Here is a 21,887-nt window from a genome sequence, read left to right as displayed (position 1 = left end):
CGCAAGGCAAGGGCTCTGAGGTTTGGACCCCAAGTGCCGTGGTGTGGGTTTTGTCTCCACTACCTATGGTGTGGTTTTGGGCAGGCTCTTCCACTTCCTCATGCTCTAGTTTCCTCATACGAAATGGGGCAAACAGTCGTACTTACCTCAGGGTGCTGATGTGAAGATCAAATGGGTAACGTAGATCACATACTTAGAGCCTGACCTGGAAGAATATTCCAACGTGAGTGTTTGCTACTGTGATGAGGCGTGTTGTTATTATCCCTCCTTGTGGAACTCTGTGGTCCTGAGACAACAGCGTGTAAGTGAAGCAGAGAGGAGGGAAGGATGCTTGAGAGGGAATCGATAACTATCTTCATTTTATAGTGTAAGATGACCTTGACTCTGTTTCTATCTGACAGAGGGGCATACTTTCCAACATAATTCATCCACTGTGATGTAGAGCTGGGATTTGAATTCCATTATAATATGCTTCCTCCTAAGACATCCATTGCTATGCAACCAAGATAAAACCTAACTGATTAACTGGCTCCTTGTCTCCAGGACTTGATTTATTAATCAGGGTCAATACAATATCATAAAGCCTGGCTTTGACTATTGTTGGGAGTATTTGAGCAGCCATGTAACCAAGAACATGCCAGAGCAGAGGAGCTGACTTCTTTATTGAGGAGGAAAAGGAAATCCCGGTATCTATAGACAAGGAGAGGCAGTGTTCCCAACATGGTTCTAGAAGATCAGTGTGCTAGGCATGAAGAGTTCTCACCATTATCTGGTTCTCCCAACGATTGGGCAGGGGATTGAGCTCTGCCTCCTGGCTGTTCAGAGTGAGGTGGTGTATGTCCGTTCTGGGTTGTAGCATGTGCTTGAGGGGGGCAGCTTGGCGTCCACTCCTCCCTGCTACTTGTGGCAGAGTGCATGTTGGCGTGCAAGTGCCATGAGAGCTAAATATTTAGGAATTCTGAGGCAACCCGAGGAGGACTGCTGTCCCGAAAAGGAACTAACTTGCCTTTGCTGAGCCAGTGTTATTTTGGTCTTGACCTTTTCTATTTTTTGTTTTAACTGACGCATAAAGCAGTCTATCCTGACTGATATTATATGGCTTGTAAATGAATATGTATAAATAAAAAGTGATCATTAGGAATTCATATCCATTTCTTATATGTACTAAATATAGGTCCTTCTTTTTGATAGTGCTATTCGATTAGCAGACTGCAGCAGCGATGTTCATGTTGCTACCTAGCTTTCAGTGAACTTTTGGTGAAAATATCTATTAAATTCTCATGTATAAGAAGGAAAAGTTTGAGTGTGGTATTAAAAGAGTTAGGTGGGTTTTAAACACATTGATTAATGTACTAAAATGAATCTGAGCAAAACCCCTGGTGAAGTATCAGGGGGTCCATTCTTTGTACCTTCTAGCAACTTGATCAGTGACATCAGGAGGGCATTAAAAATCATGCTTATTAAGATTCTGGATAATAAGAAATAGAATGGTTAGGATCAGGATTTACAGTTATCTTGCTAAATGCCTAAAATCAACTAGATTAAGTTCAAATTAAAATGTGTCCAGTTGTATGTTGTGCTTTTAATTTAATAGTAGTAAAACAAAATTTCCATGACATTTACTAGTGTTATTTATCTTCTCAAAAGATTGGTCAAAGGTTCAAGAATAGGGGAATAATTAGATAAATTTTCATTTAAATCCTCAGAGAACGTCATGAGGCTTGCTAAAGGTATAATGTTAAATCGAAAGAAAAACTAAATCCCAAATTATATGCAGGATGAGCCCAATGTGGTTTTAAAAGGAAAGGGCCAAAGTACCAAGGGTGATTTTTCTTCTTTTTCTTTTTGCATTTTCAATGATTTTTCACATGAGCATGTATTATTTTTATAATGAATGTAACATACTTTTAAAAAGAGAGAAAACTTTATATAATGATTTTAAGGTTAGGGAAAATCTCCTTTTTCCCACAAGCAGTTGGGATCTGCAAAGACCTTCATACCTCAGATGAATTTATTGTGCCTATGATAATGTAAGGAATTTGGGATCTTTGAAATGTTACTGGGGCTGCTGTAGGAGTTATTCTAGCTCTGATTTATGAGTTCATGTTTTAATGTGGTTTAAGGTATTTTCCAGAAAACTGTACTATGAAATATGAGTGCCAGGCTGTTTCAATGTGGCAGTGGTTGGGGAAGGCTTGGCATTCGAGTGTGTTTTCTATCTAAAGAAGATCAGTGTTATCCTGACTTGTGTTGTCCCTCAATATGCATGTTTTTTAAGGAAGTACGCTCAGACACTCATCTTGTTTTAGATGAAATTAACAAGCACCTGAATTTCAAATATATTTAAAAAGTACTTTTCTGTCTGTATAAAAGAGCTTTTCCATTAGTTTTGTTATTTTTGTTCTGACTCTGGTGGGCCGCATCTAGCTTATCCTGTCCTACCTTTAAGTAATTTGATAGAAGTTAATATTCAGAGACTTCAAATGATATTTGAAAATGTACAAAGAGTTTGTGTAAGGATCACTTGCTTTATAGCTTACTTAATACTTAGCTTGTTTTAGCTCTTACCATTTAATTTTCCCCACTTTAAAAAGGAAGAATTTAAAGTGCAACAAATTCTTCATTTACTCTGTATTTTTCATAAACTGTTATAACTCCCATTATCAATGCTGTGTTCACTGGAATTTGTTGCATTGGAAAACAGTAAAAGGTGGGTGGTTTAGCGGTATACTTTTATTTCCCCAGAACTTGCTTGCATTTAAATTTGAAATCTTCCAACAACCTTATAAATGCTTTACTCCATTTTCTTTGATAGAATGCATTTGGGGAAATGTAATTTGGCTTTTGAAAGGGTTCTCCTGACAAAAGACCCTATTGCTATCTTGTTTCCAGTGATCCATTTAAGATTTCTTCATGGCTCATGATTTGAAATAAAAGATATTTGATTAAAAAAACATATAAAACAGCTCACAACAGGTATTATAAAGAGCTTTGTTGAAAAAATATATCAGAAAAAATCCCCTGGATTTTCTCAAATACTTTCTGCTTTCATTCATTCACACATTCATTCATTCTTTTGTTTGTTCATTCAGCACATAATTGTTGAGTACCTGTAGGGTGTCCAAGGCCCTGCATGCTCTAAATCATTTGTTAGCTCTTGAAATACAGATCTTGTTCTCTACTAGAGTGTTTGGAGGAGCTGAATTACACTGTTGAACTGTTTGTCACAATATTACTGTTGCTGCATTGTAAAAATTACAGTGTGTGCATTGTTCTCTTTCCCTGCACTAATTTCCTTCCTTTCAGCTGATGGTGAATTGAAACTGAGGCAGAGATAAGAGGGCAGCACTGCCACCTTGGCTGTCACAGACAGGGACGATGGGAGCGTTGGGTCAGATTCTCTTGGGATGTATCTGAGGTATTTTCTGTCATGCACTTTGCCCTGAGTGTAGTTTCCCAAGAATGGAAAAGAAAACTCACAAGGTTTTGAGGCTGGTTTGGTTTGGGTTGTTATCCGTGAATCAGAGAATCAGGCCAGAGGAATTTTGCTTGTTAAGTCAAGATAATGCACATTCTTGCAACTGGTTAATTTGTTCGAGTCCTTAGGGAACAACGTCTACCCTCTACAGCAAATCGTAATGATTTTTACAAAATCATAGGCAGGGATGGTGCTGTGCTCGCGAACTGGCCCTTAGCCTGTCTGGTGGGCTCCCACTTGTGCATCTTCCCACTTTGACTCTGCCAGGTGCAGGGCCCCTAGTGGCTCCACCAATTTGTGGTCAGTTGAATTGACTGAATCTTTCACTTTCCAACAAATTGTTTTAGCAACAAGACAGTACAGCATCATAAGCCAATCAGAGAGAGACATGTATCACATGACCTCACTGATATGAGGAATTCTTAATCTCAGGAAACAAACTGAGGGTTGCTGGAGTGGTGGGGGGTGGGAGGGATGGGGTGACTGGGTGATAGACACTGGGGAGGGTATGTGCTCTGGTAAGCGCTGTGAATTGTGCAAGACTGTTGAATCTCAGATCTGTACCTCTGAAACAAATAATACATTATATTTAAAAAAAAAAAAAAAAGGAAGAAGATAGCAGCAGGGGAAGAATGAAGCGGGGGAAATCAGAGGGGTAGACGAACCATGAGAGACGATGGACTCTGAAAAACACACTGAGGGTTCTAGAGCGGAGGGGGGTGGGGGGATGGGTTAGCCTGGTGGTGGGTATTGAGGAGGGCACATTCTGCATGGAGCACTGGGTGTTGTGCACAAACAATGAATCATGGAACACTACATCTAAAACTAATGATAATGTATGGGGATTAACATAAGAATAAAAGAAAAAAGAAGAAGAAGAAGAAGGTAGTGGGAGGGGAAGAATGAAGGTGGGGAAATCGGAGGGAGAGATGAACCATGAGAGACGATGGACTCTGAAAAACAAACTGAGGGTTCTAGAGGGGAGGGGGGTGGGAGGATGGGTTAGCCTGGTGATGGGTATTCAAGAGGGCACGTTCTGCATGGAGCAGTGGGGGTTATGCACAAACAATGAATCATGGAACACTACGTCAAAAACTAATGATGTAACTAATGATGTATGGTGATTAACGTAACAAAATAAAAAACTGTAAAAAAAGAAGACGGTATAGCATCAATTCGTTTATACTGGCTGATTATAATATACTATAGTAGAATGTGGAAAAGGAACATTTTCACAGCAATGGAAACTTCCATTATCCTCCCTGCACTACATTTTGTATTGTAATTTTAAAAGTCCTAAGTTCCAGAAAAGAGGGTTTCCTAAGCCTCTTGGGAAATTTCTCTTCCATCTTTTACATGTGCATTGTTATTAGGAATAACTGAAAGGTTAAAATATTTTCAGAGTTAGAGAACTAGGAAGTTTTGCTTTGTTTCTTTATTGCTGATGCAACTGTGGAAATACATACATATCATTTGGAATGTGATTTTTAATAAGGTTCTTTTTTGCTTAGAAAAGTAAGATGTCTGGCCATAGCAACATTTTTCTAGGTATGTCTCCTGAGGCAAGGGAAACAAAAGCAAAATAAAAAGCTTCTGCATAGCAAAGGAAATAATCAACAAAACCAAAAAGACAAGCTAGTGAATGGGGGAAGATGTTTGCAAATGACATGCCTGCTATAGGGTTAGTATCCAAAACATATAAAGAACTTTTACAGCCCAACATGGAAAAACCAAGTAATCCAGTTAAAAGTGGGCAGAAGACATGAATAGACATTTTTTCAAAGAAGACACACAGGTAGCCAACAGACACATAAAAAGATGCTCAACAACACTCATCAACAGGCAAATGCAAATCAAAACCACAATGAGATATTACCTCACACCTGTCAGAATAGCTAAAATAAAAAACACAAGAAACAACAAGTGTTGGTGAGGATGTGGAGAAAGGGGAGCCCTCCCATGCTGTTGGTGGGGATGCAAACTGGTGCAGCCACTCTGGAAAACAGTATGGAGGGTCCTCAAAAAATCGTGTGATCCAATAATTCACTATGGGGCATTTTCCCAAAGAATATGAAAATACTAATTTGAAAAGACATATGCACCCCTGTGTTTATTGCAGCATTATTTATAATAGCCAAATTATGGAAGCAACCCAAGTGTCTATTGATAGATGAATAGATAAGGAATATTTGGTTTATGTATAAATGGAATGTTATTCAGCCATAAAAAGGAATGAAATTTTGCCATTTATAACAACATGGATGGAGCTAGAGAGTATAATGCTAAGTGAAATAAGCCAGTCAGAGAAAGACAAATACTATATGATCTCACTCATATGTGGTATTTAAGAAACAAAACAAATGGGGGCACCTGAGTGGCTCAGTCGTTAAGCATCTGCCTTCGGCTCAGGTCATGATCCCAGGGTCCTGGGATCGAGTCCCGCATCGGGCTCCCAGCTCAGCGGGAAGCCTGCTTCTCCCTCTGACCCTCCCCCTTCTCATGTGCTCTCTCTCATTCTCTCTCTCTCTCAAATAAATAAATAAAATCTTTAAAAAAAAAAAAAGAAACAAAACAAATGAACAAAGAAAAAGAGACCAAACCAAAAAATAGACTCTGAATTATAGAGAACAAACTGATGGTTACCAGAGGGGAGGGGATGAGGGATGTAAAACAGGTGAAGGGGATTAAGGAGTACACTTGTGATGAGCAATTGTTGAATCATTACAATGCACTCTTAAAACTAGTAGAACACTGTTGTTAGCTATACTGGAATTAAAGTTTTTTTAAAAAAAGAAAAATAAGATTGTCTTCATGAAAATTCAGAAACTAGAAGAATATATTTATATGTATAAATTTACTTTTTTTTTTTTTTTTAATTTATTTGAGACAGAGAGAATGAGAGACAGAGAGCATGAGATGGGGGAGGGTCAGAGGGAGAAGCAGGCTCCCCGCCGAGCAGGGAGCCTGATGCGGGACTCGATCCAGGGACTCCAGGATCCTGACCTGAGTTGAAGGCAGTTGCTTAACCAACTGAGCCACCCAGGCGCCCCTATAAATTTACTTTTAAACATATTTAAAAGTATAAGTCACCCTGATCTTCCCACCAGATATAATCACTTTATAAATGTAGGTAGATATTCATATACATATAATTTCATAAATTATTTATATATGGTTTATATATAATCATATCATATAAAATTATATACAAAATATAATTTCAAGTCTGTATAATTATGGAATATTATGTATTTACTGTTATAAGAATTTTTTCCTATCATTTAAATATAAATGTATATACCTCCTTTTGTAAACCTCATTTTATTGGCTGTATAATATTCCATTCTATATTCACAATGGTGAGTTTTTTCATTTAAAAATTACCTTTTGGTATAAAATCATAGGTTGTACTGTTCCTACCTGCAGAAGCGTCGTGCAACTCTAAGAAGATATTTGTTAGATCAATTGCTAAAAAAAAATCCACAGAATCTGGCCCAAAATAAATACCATGTTCACCCACTCTCATCCAAAACTAGAAAGAGTTAACATATGTGCTGTTACCATAAGCACAAGTGTGGGAAGGAAAGCCGTTCTCCTTCTTAACTGTTTTTAAATCACGCCCATAATGCGGCTGGAAGCGAATGTCAGGCCAAGATAGAAGCACGCCTATATTGTAATGAATACAGCAATAGGATTACAAACTTGGAATGCAAATCTGAAAGGGCAGGAAGAGATTCGGTTAGACCACCGTCTATCTATGTAGACCATTCAACAATAACAGTGTTGTCATTTGCTAATTAAAGGCAAAGAATCTCTTCTCCACTTTGTAAAACATATTTCATTCATATCCATTATATAAAACCCTGTAACTTCAAAGGAAAAATTATATGAATGTTTCTGGTTTGGATTGTGAACTCTGATTTTACATAATGACTAAGCCGTTTTGAGTTCATAAATATCTCTCTCTTACTTAGTTGTGTCCACAATAGACGGATCTACCATCATACCATTTGTTGGCTTTGCTGATCTCCTGACTTCCAGAATTAGGAGGGCTGCTGTCTAGACCTCCTGACGTTTGTGAGGCCCAGGCTGTGATCTTTCTGGCCTGCAGGACTGCTCCTGTCAAGAAGCACCGTCCCCATTCAGGCTCCGGAGACACATTTAATCCTGGTGCTGTTTGCCGACAGACTTTAAAAAGCTGTCCCGAGAATACATCTCTGCCAGTAGTTTAGTATGTCAAAGCGAGGACAAGAATTTTGCTCTATTCTTAAAATGCAACTATTTGTGCTTTGGGAATATTGGCCGACGAGAAGGAAAGCTGAAGGTCAGAAAAACAACTAGGCTGCTCATGTTGGAGCTTAGCTCATGCACTGCATGGGATTCTGGAAGGGCCGGTGCAGGTGGGAACTGTAGGGCAAGCACACCCCTTGCCCTATGGTATACACTGTAGGGTAGCTCTTTTGTGACTTCGTGAGATATGAAGACCCCCCATACTCGGGGGTACAGATGAGAAATTGAGAAATGTGTAAGCTAGAAGAATTCTTTGTTTATTTAAAAATTGTTTACATTATTTTTTTTCCTGGGAAAGTAATAAAATCCTTAATAGGAGTGTGTTTGGTGTCCTTGCTGAGAGGAATAGGCATGAAGAATATAGGTAAATAGAGATTGGACCTGGTGAGGTTGGAATGTTCTACAGGATTTGGTCCTGAACACTTGAAGTATGCTTTTATTAAAAAAAAAAAAAAAAAAGTAAAGGTACTTAGTGTCCTTGTATTGTCCATGACCCCGGCGGAGAAGGTCACAGAGGGTGAGTGCAAGTTCGATGTTGGGCAGGGTGACTGCACAGTGACCTGTGTGTCCCACCAGCCCTGCTGCAGGGCCACTCCAGAGGGTTGATTCAGAACTCCTCAGTGTGAGTAAAGAAAACCGAGGAAAGATAATTTATGGCATGTGCTTTGAGATTACCTTAAATAGAAAAGACTGGCAGCTTGAATTTTCTCATCATGTTCGCTATTTTCCGTGTTTCTCACTGAATGCACGGGAAACGCGGACCTACAGAAATGTCTGGAAGAGATTTGGGTGTGAGCACGACATGCAGCTTATCACAAAGTCCTGAATTGCTCCCTAATGACGCCCACACCTCGGAATGATTGCAAGGTCAAGTGAGGTAAGCCTAGAAACACACCTTTCCCCCACCTGGCGCTCCTCACTGGCCTCCTGTCAAGGTTCATTTCCATCCCCAGCATGGCAGTTTGACCAAAGAAGTAGCTTATTAAGTAATACCCCCCAGGTAATAATTCCCTTTAGAATGCATTATAAATTATGATTTATACATAATCTTAATTGTAAACTGAACATTGCATTAAATTTTAACTTTGAATAAAACTAAAATTAATTGAATTCCTCAATCTCCACTGAGTAGATTTTGAAAGCACCCAGAGTGAGGATCTGGCAATTAAATGTTTACAATGGATACCGTACCAGGGGATAATGGAGAATTGGCTATTATGAGCTGTGCTGACTAAATTATCTGCACCAGCCCATTGGTTCAGAAGTCACAGGGAGCTGTTACCGTGCTGGGGTTGGACGAACATTGAACTGCCACACATAGTGTTTGGAGGTAGCACATACATAAATAACTTAAAAAAAAATCAAGTCTAACTGGGTTTTGATAAAATCTGGCATGATGAATCAAAATTATTTGCTGAAGTTATTTAGATCATAATAGCTCCACATCTATTTTCCTTGAGATGACAACTATTTTGAGGGCTATGTTGGACAGCCTGCTTTTAGTTGCCAAAAGATGGACGTAAAAGGGCATGGGTGCCTAGACGGAGAGGATGGGCTGGGGGCGTGTGTGGGTGTGTGTGTGCAGTAACATGATGCGGTGATACGTTAGAAAGAAGGGCAGGTCTAGAACAGGATCAAACTTCCCGTGGAATGCCCTGCAAGAGAGAGCACAGACAGAATGCTACCCCAGCCAGACACGGTGATTGAAGGGCCCTTGAGTGCACTGAGCTTGGAAATGAAGGGTAGAGTGCATAGCAGATGGGCTCGCCCACCATCCTGGGGCCCTTCCTAGAAGGTTGAAGAGGAGCTGGCCAAATGATTTGCCCTCCCCCACGGCACCCCCAGCCCCCCACCTGCTGTGTATGGTGTGCACAGCCTCTGCCTGATGGCCTGATGTGGTGCAGCCAGCCCTGGTCTGCAACGCTCCAGGCCTGTGACACCTCGGTGGGGCTGCCGTTGGACTAGAGAGGGAGGAGGTCAGGAATGTCACTAAAGCCATGTCTCAGCCTCACGTAGGGGCTCGTGCTGCTAGCTGAGTTAATCAGCGTATACACAGAAAATGCTCTGAGAGTTTTCACTGTAAAAGATTCAGGCCTTTTCCAAGCCTAAACTCCTTTGAAAATTGATGTCAGAACCTAACACATTTAAATATCTACTTGGACTGGAAATATTTTATTATTATTTAAAATGCTTGGGAAGTCATCATGTTAGAGTTCATATTTCTTACAAGAAGAAAGAAGGAAAGCAATTAGCATTTTGTAGCCGTCTATTATTTTTTAGTGTGACTTTTTATGTCAGAGGGATGGGTGGTGGGGTCAGGGGTGATTTTAGGGACCCAGCTCACTCTTAATGTTGATTCCCAGATTCCTGTTGAAGACTTAGGGGGAATTTGAGAAACCCCAGGGCAACAGTTAGCAGTTGTGGTGTATGAGAAATTCCCAGAACGGATGGTAAATCTCTGCCTTAGTGGGTAGAGAGGGGCACCAGCAAAGAACAACAGGTCCAACCGGAGGAACAAGGTAGAGGTGATGATTGGTCGGGGAGGGAGGGAGCTTTAGGTGGCAGAAGGGGTGTCCGTTGAGTTGGACCTTTTAACAAGAATCAAGGGTGTTCCAGAAAAGAGCATGGAGGTCAGGGCGAAGGCAGGGTTAGCGTATGGGGTGTTTGGGCGGTAAGATGGAGCCCAATGGGGCAGAGCCTAGGCTCGGGACTGGGCCATGCTTGGAAGAGTCCTGTGTCCTCCTGTAACTTGACTCTTCAGTGTTGCAGCAGATGGCAGCTGGCTGGAAGGGTCTGGAGAATCAGAATCTGGTTTCCCAACACTTGCTCAGAAAGCACTCTGGGGAAGAATCCACAAACTTCCCTGGACTTTGTAATTGCTCCGGACGGACAGAACTCGGAGTCCCAGGAAGTAAAGGAGAAGAGCAACTTTATTTCATGTTGGGAGACAGTTTTTAGAGCAGAGTATTTTGTATTCGTTGTCTTCATTACACAGATGAGTCCTACAGCATTCGCTGGGCACATACTGACTGTGTGTTCGGTGCCGTGTAGTGTGTAGCAGGAGAGCGGGTGCAGCTGCCAAGGAGAAGTTTCCAAGTGAATGATTGACTAAGCCCATCCCAGGCAGTGGGGGGAGGGGCTTTGTGGCGCTGACTTGGGGCGAATTGGTATGGGCTGTAATTGGGGGAGGCCTCATGGAAGGAACAGGGATTCGACTGGCATTGCAATGTCACTAAGTTTGGGTGGGTGAAGGGAGGAGCGGAAGCATCCCACGGGAGGGGAAGCCCCAGAAACATGATTTGGGGGTATGAGGTTTTGCAATGGGAACAGTAGATTTGGAGATCAGCCTTACTGGAAGAGGATAAATTGAGTGAAGCATGGCTGGGAGGGAGATGGAATGGGGGAGGATATCGATATTTAGATGGTTGCAGAGCTAGGTAGATGAGGGCGGGGGTCACAAGCACAAATGCAGTCAAGGGAGTACATCCTGACTCTGAGTTCATCGCGACATGACCAGTAGCAGGAGGGCGGCAGGGCGTCCGGAAGCCTGCCGTGGGTCACACACAGTGCAGGGCAGGCCCAGAGACGCCAGACTCCTGTTTGTAACATAGTGCTGGGAAAACACAACTTTGTGGTGGTGGTGGTCATTGGACTTTGAGTCTGTCGACTCTTTTTTTTTTCGGGACGGGAGATACTTTTAGTATTGTCTACCTTCTCAGGAAATGAAGGCAAAGTAGTTTTAGGAAGTTAGCCAGATACTAAATCAAGAGGGGGAGCAGAAGCAGTTAGTCAGGGGGGAGGTGATTTCTGAACTCTACTACGCCCGGACGCAGGGACAGGGCCTGGTGCAGCACCGGGTGACGGGTATGTGAGGGACTCTGTGGCGGAGAGAAATGTCAGGGTTAGATTGAGGCAGGAAGGGAAGAGAGAATCCACGAGAGCCCCATGTCCTTCACACACAGAGACGGGCTGGCTTCCCGTCCAGTGCCGCTGTGTCCCCAGCATTCGGTGATGTGGGCCCAGACAGCAGGTGATGGCAGTGCTCACACTCAGGGTTTTGAAGTCTTACCATCTCCCATTTCCTAAGCCCGAAATTATAAAACCAGAATAGTTTTACAAATAAGTGCTGGAATGTAAAAAATCAAAACAAAACCAAAAAATTCACCTTTTCTTATTTTATTGCATTTGGTAGTATTAATAATGTTACTGTTATTTGTACCTTTTCTTACTTTTTTTTTTTGCATTTTCTTTGTTACTATTAATACTCCTGCTGTCGTGCACACAGGTACACAGTCTGAAGTTGGTTCATCTCCAGCAGCTGTGGTGACGAGAGAGAGAAAGGAGGAGCACAAGTCCAATGAAGTCAAATGGTTGTTCCAGCCGAAAAACAAAACATTGTTGTGATTACTAAAAATAGAATCCTGACATAAAAATGCAAGGATTTTACAAATCCATACACTTTTTATTAAATCATCAAAGAAAAACTTCCCCGAGCTCACAAAAGATTTCTGAAATGCTGGGAATGGGGGCGGGGTATAAATAGATGTGAGGGAGACATGAATTCAAAGATGGTTCTAGGCATGCTGACAGTATGGTAAACAAATGAGCAGTTGCCTTCATGACACAAACACTGGGACTCGGCTAGTTTTGATTTCTAGCTCTGATTCTGTGTGACTGTGCCACCACAATTAAGATTTCTCACTTTACATCTCACCATTCTTGATGGGGCCAGAGCTGGTACAACATTACATTCCGTCTAGAACGATTTCCCCCTCGAAGCAAAACTGCAGCATCTCATATGGCAACATAGTGTTGTATTCATGACTGCCTTTTCTTTCCTCCTTTCTTTTCTTTTCTTTTCCTTTCTTTCTTTCTTTCTTTCTTTCTTTCTTTCTTTCTTTCTTTCTTTCTTTCTTTCTTTCTTTCGTAAGCAGAAAAATAATGTGGTTTGATGCAATGGCCCAACACAATAGGAGCTAATGAATAGAGCGTGTTGCACTCGAGAGACTGCCGTTCAATTACTAGTGGTGCCAATCAAGTCAGAAATATTAACCATGGTAACCGCAGATTTCCAGCTCTGTAGATGCATCAGGGAGGCAGTTGCTCTTTGGTAATCACTGGGGTCCTGGGAAGGAGAAGGGCTTGGAGTGACAAAGCACCACTGAGCTGGTGAATGCCGCCTTCACAAAGATGGGCATTGATGGGATACTGCTCTGAGAAGTCCTGCTGCGGAAGCCCATGGCTTTATTCCCGGAGAACTTGCAGGAGTCCAGGAGGGAAGGTACAATAGCAAAGAGATACGTATTTAGGAGGAGCTGAATAGGACAAGAAGAAAAAGTTATGTGCTGTGGGTCGTTCATTACTACAATGACCTGAATTCATTAGGATTCGGGGGCTGTGAGTTATGTGCAGGGTAAGGTAGGTGTTAGGGATTGAATTGTCCCTTCAAAAGTCGTATGTTGGGGTCCTAAACCCCAGGACCTCAGATTGTGATCTCATTTGGAAGTAGGGTCATGGTAGGCATTCCTCGTTAAGATGAGGTCATACTGGATGGATCCACCTACGCCAGTCTGGCTAGTGTCCATCTAAAAAGGGGAAATGTAGACACAGACACGCTCACAGGGTGAATGTCATGAACATCAAGACCAAGATTGGGTTGGTGCATCTGCAAGCCAAGGGACAGCAGAGATGGCCAGCAGAGCACCGGCAGCTTGGAGGATGGGATGGAACAGATTCTCCCTCCCAGCCCTCGGAAGTCACACCCCACCCTGCCCAGACCTTGATCTTGGACTCCTGGCCTCAGACCTGCGGAAGATACTTTTCTACTGTGGAAGCCATTCAGTTTGTTGGGCTTTGTTACAGCAGCCCTAGTGAACTAGGACGGCCCAGAGCTATTGAATCAGGAGCTCTGGGGGTAAAGCCCCGGAATCCCATGTTTGAACAACCTGTCAGGAGATTCTTCTTTGCATTCCAGTTTGAGACATACCCTTCTAAATCCTAAATTGCCATTACAACAATCTAGGGATGTTTTCTATAAAAAGACTTTTGGACTCCCTCACAGTCCTCATACTCTCTCCACCCTGCACACACGCACCCAGATTGGTTGAATTAGAATCTCACAGACATTTCTTGGATTAGGTTCTGAATCCTAGGGCCCAGGTTTTCTTATGGTGTGTTTGGTGCTTTTCCATTTGGAAGAGAATTGCTTTTCCAGTAAGAATCCGTACTTTTGCCTAGTGTTTCCCTGTTTGTAACATACTTTAACATGAATTTCCTTATTTGCCTCCTTGTAGGTCCTGACCCACTGGTGGGGAAGAGTGAAAGGGAGATTGCATCTGCTCAGGGGTCCCTCGGTGAGTCAGGTGTGGGACACAGGCCTGGGCAAGGCTCCATCGTCCAGTTCCCTGGTGGGTGCTCAAGGATGCCCTGGGCTCTGGCAGAGTCACATGAGTTTGGTTTGCAGTAGAGAATCTTGTGATACTTGTTCATCTAATGCTTGCTCATTTGTTTGGTTGGCTTTTTTTGGGAAGAGAATCCTAAAACTCCCAACCCTTCATGGCCTCTGTCTCTCTAAAACCTTCAGGACAGCACCTGATTTCCTGACTGGGTCCTTTACAGTATACCCCAGCTCCCTCCACCAGGCTCATTTCCCACCAGTCCCTGTCCCCTCCCCCCCCACTCACGCTTTGTGTCATTATCTGTAATGACAGTAAAGACATCAGCTAGCATAGCCCTTAACCATAGTGCTCTAAGCTCTTCTCAGACATCAGTGTGCAGACAAGTTCCCTCGGATCAGGTTCCAGTGTAGTGTCTGAAGTGGACCCAAGATGCTGCATTTCTAATGAGCTCCCAGGGGCCACCAATGGTGCATGGATCACACTTTAAGGAACAGGCACTTAGCATGTATTCACTTACTTAATCCTTATAACAACCTTTGAGGTTGGTGCTATTGTCCCTACTATTCAGATGGGGAAGCCGAGGCACAGGATAGTGAAGTGGCTGGCCTTAGGTCACAGAACAAGGGAGTGAGGGAGCTGGGATTTGAGCTTAGGGGGTCTGGCTCTCAGGTCCATTTTCTTGTCCATTTGCCCGTGCTGCTTCGCAAACAGGCTTGACAGACTCCGTGGCTTCCCAGCACCATGTCGTGCAGGTTAATCAACCTCTCCCTCCCTCAGTGTTCTCATCTGTGAAGTGGGGCTGTGACAATATCTACCTCATAGGGTTGTTATGGGAATCAAATAGGACAATCTGTGAGCCTTACTTCTGTGTCTCCTTCTCCACCTCCTCCTCATTATTTTTATTAAGTGATTAATAATGTGGACTGAAATTCTACTGACTGTTCAAGCTGCCCCTGTAAGGCTCCTGCAAGACCTGGTGTGCTCTGAAAGTCTCCGCATGTCAGTTTCCTCCTCTGGAAAGGGCATCATCATGATTTCTTCCTCACAGAGTGATCTTGTGAAGGGTGAACTAGATAAGACATGCACAAGCTCTTTGTGTAAGGCAGGCATGCCGGAAGGTGTTAAAAATGTCAGTGTTTTCATTCAGTGAACACACCTCTTTCATCCACATCCACACATTCTTATTCAGTTAGTCCTCTAAGCGCTTTCACATGAATCATCTTATTTCATCCTCATAAGAGTCTTGTGAAACACTGATTTATTTCTGCCGTACCGATGAGAGAATGGAGTCACGCGGTCAATGGGACCTGCTCGGTACCGTGCGGTCCATTACTGGTGGAATAGAATCGAAAGCCCCAACCAGGTTCATTGGTTCCTCTTTCCACGTGGTCATGGCATGACCTTCGCAGTGACTGAGCCCCCAGATGCAGGACAAGAAGAGCACGCACATGTGTGAACTTTATCGAGTTTCTCTGCGACTCAGCTACTTATCTACTCCCTTAGTTCTGAGCTTGTTTGTTGTTTCCTTAAATCCCTTTTTATTACATGTTTATGTTTCTGTCTCTCTTTTCATGAAGCTTTGTCCTTGCCCTCTGACTGGCCCTTTTTGTGACAGCCCTTGGTCGTATGGCTCAGGTAGAGCAGCCATGTCCAGCTCTGGTCACCAGTCTGTCTCCGTTTAGATGGTCCCTGAGAGCCAAGTCCCCAGAGGCAAAATGCTGCGGTCAGAAGGGGATATGGAGCAATCCTTGTCCCTGGTAGAATGGTTGAACTCACTTACCCCTTCATCGTCTGTGAAATAGGGGTAGGAGTGATTGATACAGATTGTAAAATTGAGTCCAGATTGATTTCAGGGCAGCGTGCATCCTTGTTCCCTGCAGTGCTCTGAGATGCACTAGCATGAGCGGTGGAGGCCAGTGTTTCCTTAAGTAACTGGGAACCTTTCCCGAGATTGGGGTCTAACTGACAGATAGTCATTTTAGAGTTGGGAAATGTGGTTCTCCCCAAAGTATTACATGGCCTATGCAAGCATTATTTGTAAAAATTTAGTGAATTTATATTAATTTTATTTTCACATCAACAAGGATTTATCATAAGCTTGTGATGTACTTATAAATAGGACAGACCTTTTGGGATTAAGGGGACCAGAACACACATGCATGCGCACACACACATCTCTTAATCATGAACTCAAGGAGATTTGCTTCCAGCTTGGAGACCTTACAAATGATATAATTAGGAAATATTTGTGCTATTTCCCAATTAAGAACCCAGTGGAAAGTATGGTCAAATGCTGGATGATTTGTTGTCAGCCAGAAGTACTGTTTTTGTCCCTCTATTTGAAGGGAGATGGAATTTTCACATTATTGGTGTGGAGATCTGGTTTTCTAGAATGGAAGTGGTGATATTGTGGAAAGAATATTGGACTTGCAGGCCAAAGACTTGCATTCCAATTTTTGGTTTCGTATTTGTTCACAGTAGGATCTTAAGCAAGTTAATTAACCTCTCTGAACCCAATTTGCTCATCTGTAGGATGGAGTTAATAATAATCTACTTTCAGGATTGCTGAGTAGAAGAAATACAATAGACATGAGCGTATTCTGTAAACACAGAAGTGCTGTGTTCATTAACGAGTTATTGTTACAACAATGTTCACATCATAACTAACCTGAACGTCCAAATGTGGGATATGATGTGGAGCGCAGAGGGGAAGGAACGGACCTGTCCGTTGTCCCCATTGCTGTTGCTAATGAGCCGCCAGGTCTGAAGTGGGGGAGCGAGGGTTCCTGCGGCTGACATGTAGACAGTGCAGCCTTGGGGAGTGGTGTAGACCAGTGGCATTAAAGGTATTTGCAGTGCTGTGCAGCCATCACCATCATTTCCTTCCAGAATCTTCCATCACCTCAAGTGTGCAACCCATACCTGTTCAGGAGTCACTCCCTGTTTCTCCCTCCCGCTTGCCCCTGACAACCACAAATCTGCTTTCTGTGTCTGTGCATTTGCCCATTCTGGACATTTCATATAGATGGAATCCTACAATACAGGGCCTTTTGTGTCTGGCTTCTTCCACCAGACATGATTTCCAGGTTCTTTCATGGTGTGGCTTGTGTCAGTGCTTCATTCCTTTTAAGTCTGAGGAATAGTCCATCGTCTGTGTACGTCACAGTTTGCTTATCGGTCCCGTAGTTGATGGACAGTTGGGCTCTCCCTACCTTTTGGCTCTTGCGGACGGTGCTGCTGTGAACTTTGCCACCCCAGTGTTTGTTTGGATCTTATCTGCTCCTGCCTCCCCTACTTCCTTTTCCATATGGCCCAAATCATCTTGTAGAAGATAAATCCGATCTTCTCACCTCTTCTTTCAACCTTCAGATACGACTGAACCTCTGTAATGTGGTCTGCAGGCCCTGCGTGTTCTGGCTTTGCCCACTCCAGCCACTCGGCACTTCTCAGTCCTGGATACAGCGTGCATCTGCTGCTGCTAGTCAGTCCCGTAGCTTTTTCAGCCCAGCCTGTAGAGCTCCTCTGGACTCCTCTTTACCAAGCTTACTCTCAGGTGAACTGCAGATTTCAGCCGAAGTCTTGCTTTCCAGGGACACCTTTAGTGACTTCCAGACTGAGTCCAGCCCCGTGTTCTGTATTCTCTCACACTCTGCCCTCGTCCTTTGTAGCCTGTCTCACAATTGCAATTATGGTGGTTAATTGTGGATCCCCGAAAAATGTAAGACCCATGAGGGATGGTACAGAGTTCTCTTGCATGCACTGTCAATCCAGCCCTGAGCACATTTCTCAACATGTGGTAGGTACTCCACATTAATTTGTCCAGTGTTGAAGGTGTCCAGTCCCCAGTAATAGGGACACACATCGCGGTCTCTGCCCTCCCTCCCTGCTGCTCAGCACTTCCTGTTGTTTGCACAGTGTGGGGCAGAAACAGGGAGGCCCCTTTGTCCTGCAAAGAATTTGGGGAATGTGCATCATTTCCTGTGAGGTCCATGTAGATGGCAGCGTTCCGCATGCTCCTGATAGCTGCAAGGTGAGAGGTGCAGTCTTTTTCTGAGAGACTGGAAAATAAAATGCAGGTGCCATGTGGGAAAATTGCTTTCATCTGGTCCATGACTGTTTTCTGTTAAATAGAGGAACTGCAACCCAAGCAAAAGTTGAGAATGGATGATGGCTGAAATTTATTAAACCCTGGGCCAGTGTTCATACATTTGAGATGATGTCAGAGCCATGAAGACAGAGTCACTTAATCTCCTACAGAGACTGAGTAAAGTTAGTGCCCTGTGGAGGAGCACTTACAGTAATTTCCTCCTACACACGTGGGGCAAGTGGGGTCCAGTCGTTCCTGCCAGGATGACAGCGATGGTAACCATGCTGTGCAGGCTGCAGGCATGGAGGCTAGGGGGGCTGCACCCCTGGGTGGGGTGCACGGACACACCACTGCAAGTGAACCACCGCGGTGCTGACACAGGACAGGAAGGGCTTCACAACTCCGCCAGTGGCTTGGGGTGGGGTCAGCGGTGGGAAGAGCAAGCGAGGCCCATCTAGACAGGTTCTCGGCTCCAGTGACCTTTGGATCCTTCTGACTCTTTTCCAGCCCGCAAGGCATATGGAAAGTCTTAATGAGGAGATTGCTTTGTTAGGCACTTTTTTTTCCCCATTAAAAGATTTTTTGTGAGGAAATTTGATGATAAAGCATTTATCATCCTACAAAATAATGGCCACCCCCATTGAGCATGCCCCTGTGCCAGGCACTGGGCCGTGTTCCTTACATGCATTGTTGCTTCTGAGTCCCCTCAGTGACCTCCCAGGTGGGCGTCCTGATGAACCCATTGTATAGGATTGGACCAGAACTTGGAGAGATTAAGTAACTTGTCCAAGAGTATTTAGCTAATAAGTGACAGAGGTGGGATTCTTGCCCAGTTTTTTAAAATCCAGGGCCCTTGCTCTTAACCATTACAGTGAATTGACACTATTTTGGAGGTTTGGGACAAGTTCAGGACTCTTTTAGGATTCAGTCCTATGCAGAAGAAAGTGGTAATACATGATGAACTGGAGGCATCTGTCATCGGTGTCCCTGGGGGACCCACAGTGGATTTCTTCGGAGTCATGCATAGGCAGGTGTGCTCATGTGTGGGGACACACACACACACACACACACTCCCCAAAAACAAAGGCAAAAGCAAAGACAGGCAGATGAACCACGAGCCCCCCGGGCTAGTGCCCTTCTGCCTGGCGTACGGGGCCCGCTGACTTGGTTCAGGTTGTTGAGGTTGGAATCGTGTGACCAAACTAAACATGCAGTCTTCCTTTTGGACTCTGATCTGGAATTGTGTTGCTGGATCAGTGCTATGTTGACTTAGGGCATTATCCCTTTGACAGTATCAGAAAGGGGTCGTTTGCTTCCACGTGTTCCTTTATATATACGGCCTCCTGACAAGATACTGGAGACCGTGCTGTGACTCACAGGGAAGTGATATAGTTCAGGGCTTAGGATGATAAGCTCTTGGGACAACTGTCTGGTCCAAATCCCAGTTGTGCTGCATGTCCCCATGTGACATGGGACTAGTTACTCAAACAATCTGTACTTTCCTTTTCTCTTCCAGAAAGCGCAGGTAATGATGGTACCTTCCTGTGCAGGTTAATTTTATGTGTTAGCTTGGAGGTCTTTTCTAGATGAGATTCACATTTCAATCCATAGACTTTGAGTGAAGCAAATGACTCTCTGATGTGAGGGGCCTCGATAGAAAGACTGATCTTCCCTGGGCAAGAAGGAATTCTGCCAGCAGATAGTCTTCAGACTCAACCTGCAACATCAACTGCTCCCTGGGTGTATACCCCACAGATTTTGCACCTGCCAGCCCTTATAATTACATGAGCCAATTCCTTAAAATATGTCTCTCTCTAATAATCATGGGATATTATTATACATACACGTATACTGATGGTTCTGTTTCTCTGGAGAAGCCTGCCTACTATAATACTACACTCCCTCATTGGGTTGCTGTTTGGAGGATTAGATGCGTTATTACATATGAAGCTCATAGAGTGGTGCCTGGCACAGAGGGAGAGGTCAACATTTGAGCAATTACATAAAATCGAGTCCTGACTAATGCGGTCTGCATGCACACTCTGCAAGGGCGAGGCACTGGGCAGGACATGGTGTTGATGAAGGCACCTTGCCCTCGAGAATAGGACAGTCCAGTGGGAGAACAGGCATGCATTCTGGCAATTGAAATACACGGAGGAGAAAAAGAGAAAGAGGTGTCCTAATTGTGTCCTGACTCTCAGACACCTTGACCTGCTGCTCAAGGTTGGTGCCTTTATTTAGGTCCTTCTAGTGTCACAAGGAGGGGTGAGTTTAAGGTTATGTCAGGTCAGTCTCCCAAATGTGAGACTGGCTTTTGTGCTGGGAAACTGATTCTTTTTTAGTACTAGGGTTACAAAAGGCAAAGCTACAAGTGAATCTGGAACACTAGGCCATGGTTCAGGTCAAGAGCAAATGTTTTCATAGCAGGTATATGCACCCATTGATAGATTGGCACAGGTTAATTAGAAAGGCAGCTCCTGTCCTTGGAAAACCCGGGGCCTAGGGAGGGATATTCCTACCTGAACGGCAATTCTAGTACCAGCCTCACTGGAGTGGAGATTAGTGCTGGGGAAATGGGAGCACAGAGGAGGGAATGACTGAGCTGACCGGAAGCAAGGAAGGCGTCCTAGGTTCTGTGGGTAAATGGTAGTCTGAGGAGAAGGTGGGGGGCAGAAAGCCTCCCAGAAAGAGGCAGAGCCTGAGCCAGGCCTTGCTTGGCATGGAGGAAGCACTGGGATGTTTGGTGGGCTGCAGAAGGTCTCTGTGTCCTGGGAGCAGGGGGACGAGTAGGAGTAACGAGGGAAGTGAGACCTGCTCAGCCTCTGCAAAGCCCCTTTGTAAGAAACCCGTGTGCAGGGTGCATGATCCACGTCGAATCTGAGAAAGTAGCGGCACAGTTGCTGAAGAGCTGCTTTTGCTCTAGCCCACATCCTTTACTGAATTGGAAGATAATTTATGCCACCATCCAGAGCAGGAATCCCGGTTCTTCTGAGACGAAAGCATTGCCATATTCTCTCTCCCAGCTCCTCTAACACCCAGCATGGTGCTCTGCATGCAATTCATTTTTATAGAAATGAATTAAACTGTAAACCTTTGCTTTTCAGCTCATTCAATCCAATCAGTCAGTGTTTGGTGATTGTTGACAGAAATGTAATCAAAGAATTTCAGATCTAAAAGGACCCTTGGATACCTACTATTCATCTAGCGCATTATAGAGGTGAAGACACTAAGGCCTTGAGCTGTTATGTAAGTTGCCCCCAAAGTACCAAGTGGCATGGCTTTTCAGGTAAAGGCCACCCAACTTGTTACAGTCTAAGAAACAGAATGGGTCCAGAGGATTTGCAATATCTTCAGATGTGGTCTAGTCACTTGTTTGTGGCGGTCTTCTCTGTTACTTAGAGAGTGGTGCTGGTAAGATAAAGGTTGTTGGTCTAGTTCCGTTACGGGCGAGTTGTCTGGCATCTGCCCCTTGGTGATGGACTGCACTGCTCACGCGCTCCTAACCTGAAAGGTCGACGGTGGGAGTGCAGCTGGATCAGGGCAGAGTCACCCTTCGGTATTTAGCGGGCATTTTCCAGAACTGTGTGAGTTGCTGGGGTTTAAAGGGTGTCAGAAGGATGAATCAGACATGGTT

At 43.9% G+C, this 21,887-nt stretch overlaps 1 long non-coding RNA gene across 1 annotated transcript in view; it reads left to right on the top strand.

Annotated features, from left to right (window-relative positions):
• LOC118007293 overlaps positions 1-21,887 on the top strand; it is a 130,068-nt gene that overhangs the window by 78,409 nt on the left and 29,772 nt on the right. Inside the window, exon 3 of the long non-coding RNA XR_004678366.1 lies at positions 14,062-14,121. This is a non-coding gene — a long non-coding RNA (uncharacterized LOC118007293). The remainder of the gene's footprint in view (positions 1-14,061; positions 14,122-21,887) is intronic.

The sequence above is a fragment of the Mirounga leonina genome, unplaced genomic scaffold, assembly GCF_011800145.1.
Source record: "Mirounga leonina isolate KUSES-001 unplaced genomic scaffold, KU_Mleo_1.0 Mir_117, whole genome shotgun sequence".
In the NCBI taxonomy this organism is placed as follows: Eukaryota; Metazoa; Chordata; class Mammalia; order Carnivora; family Phocidae; genus Mirounga; species Mirounga leonina.
The sequence above is the reverse complement of the archived record's forward strand: the minus strand, read 5'-3'. Positions and strand labels throughout refer to the sequence as shown.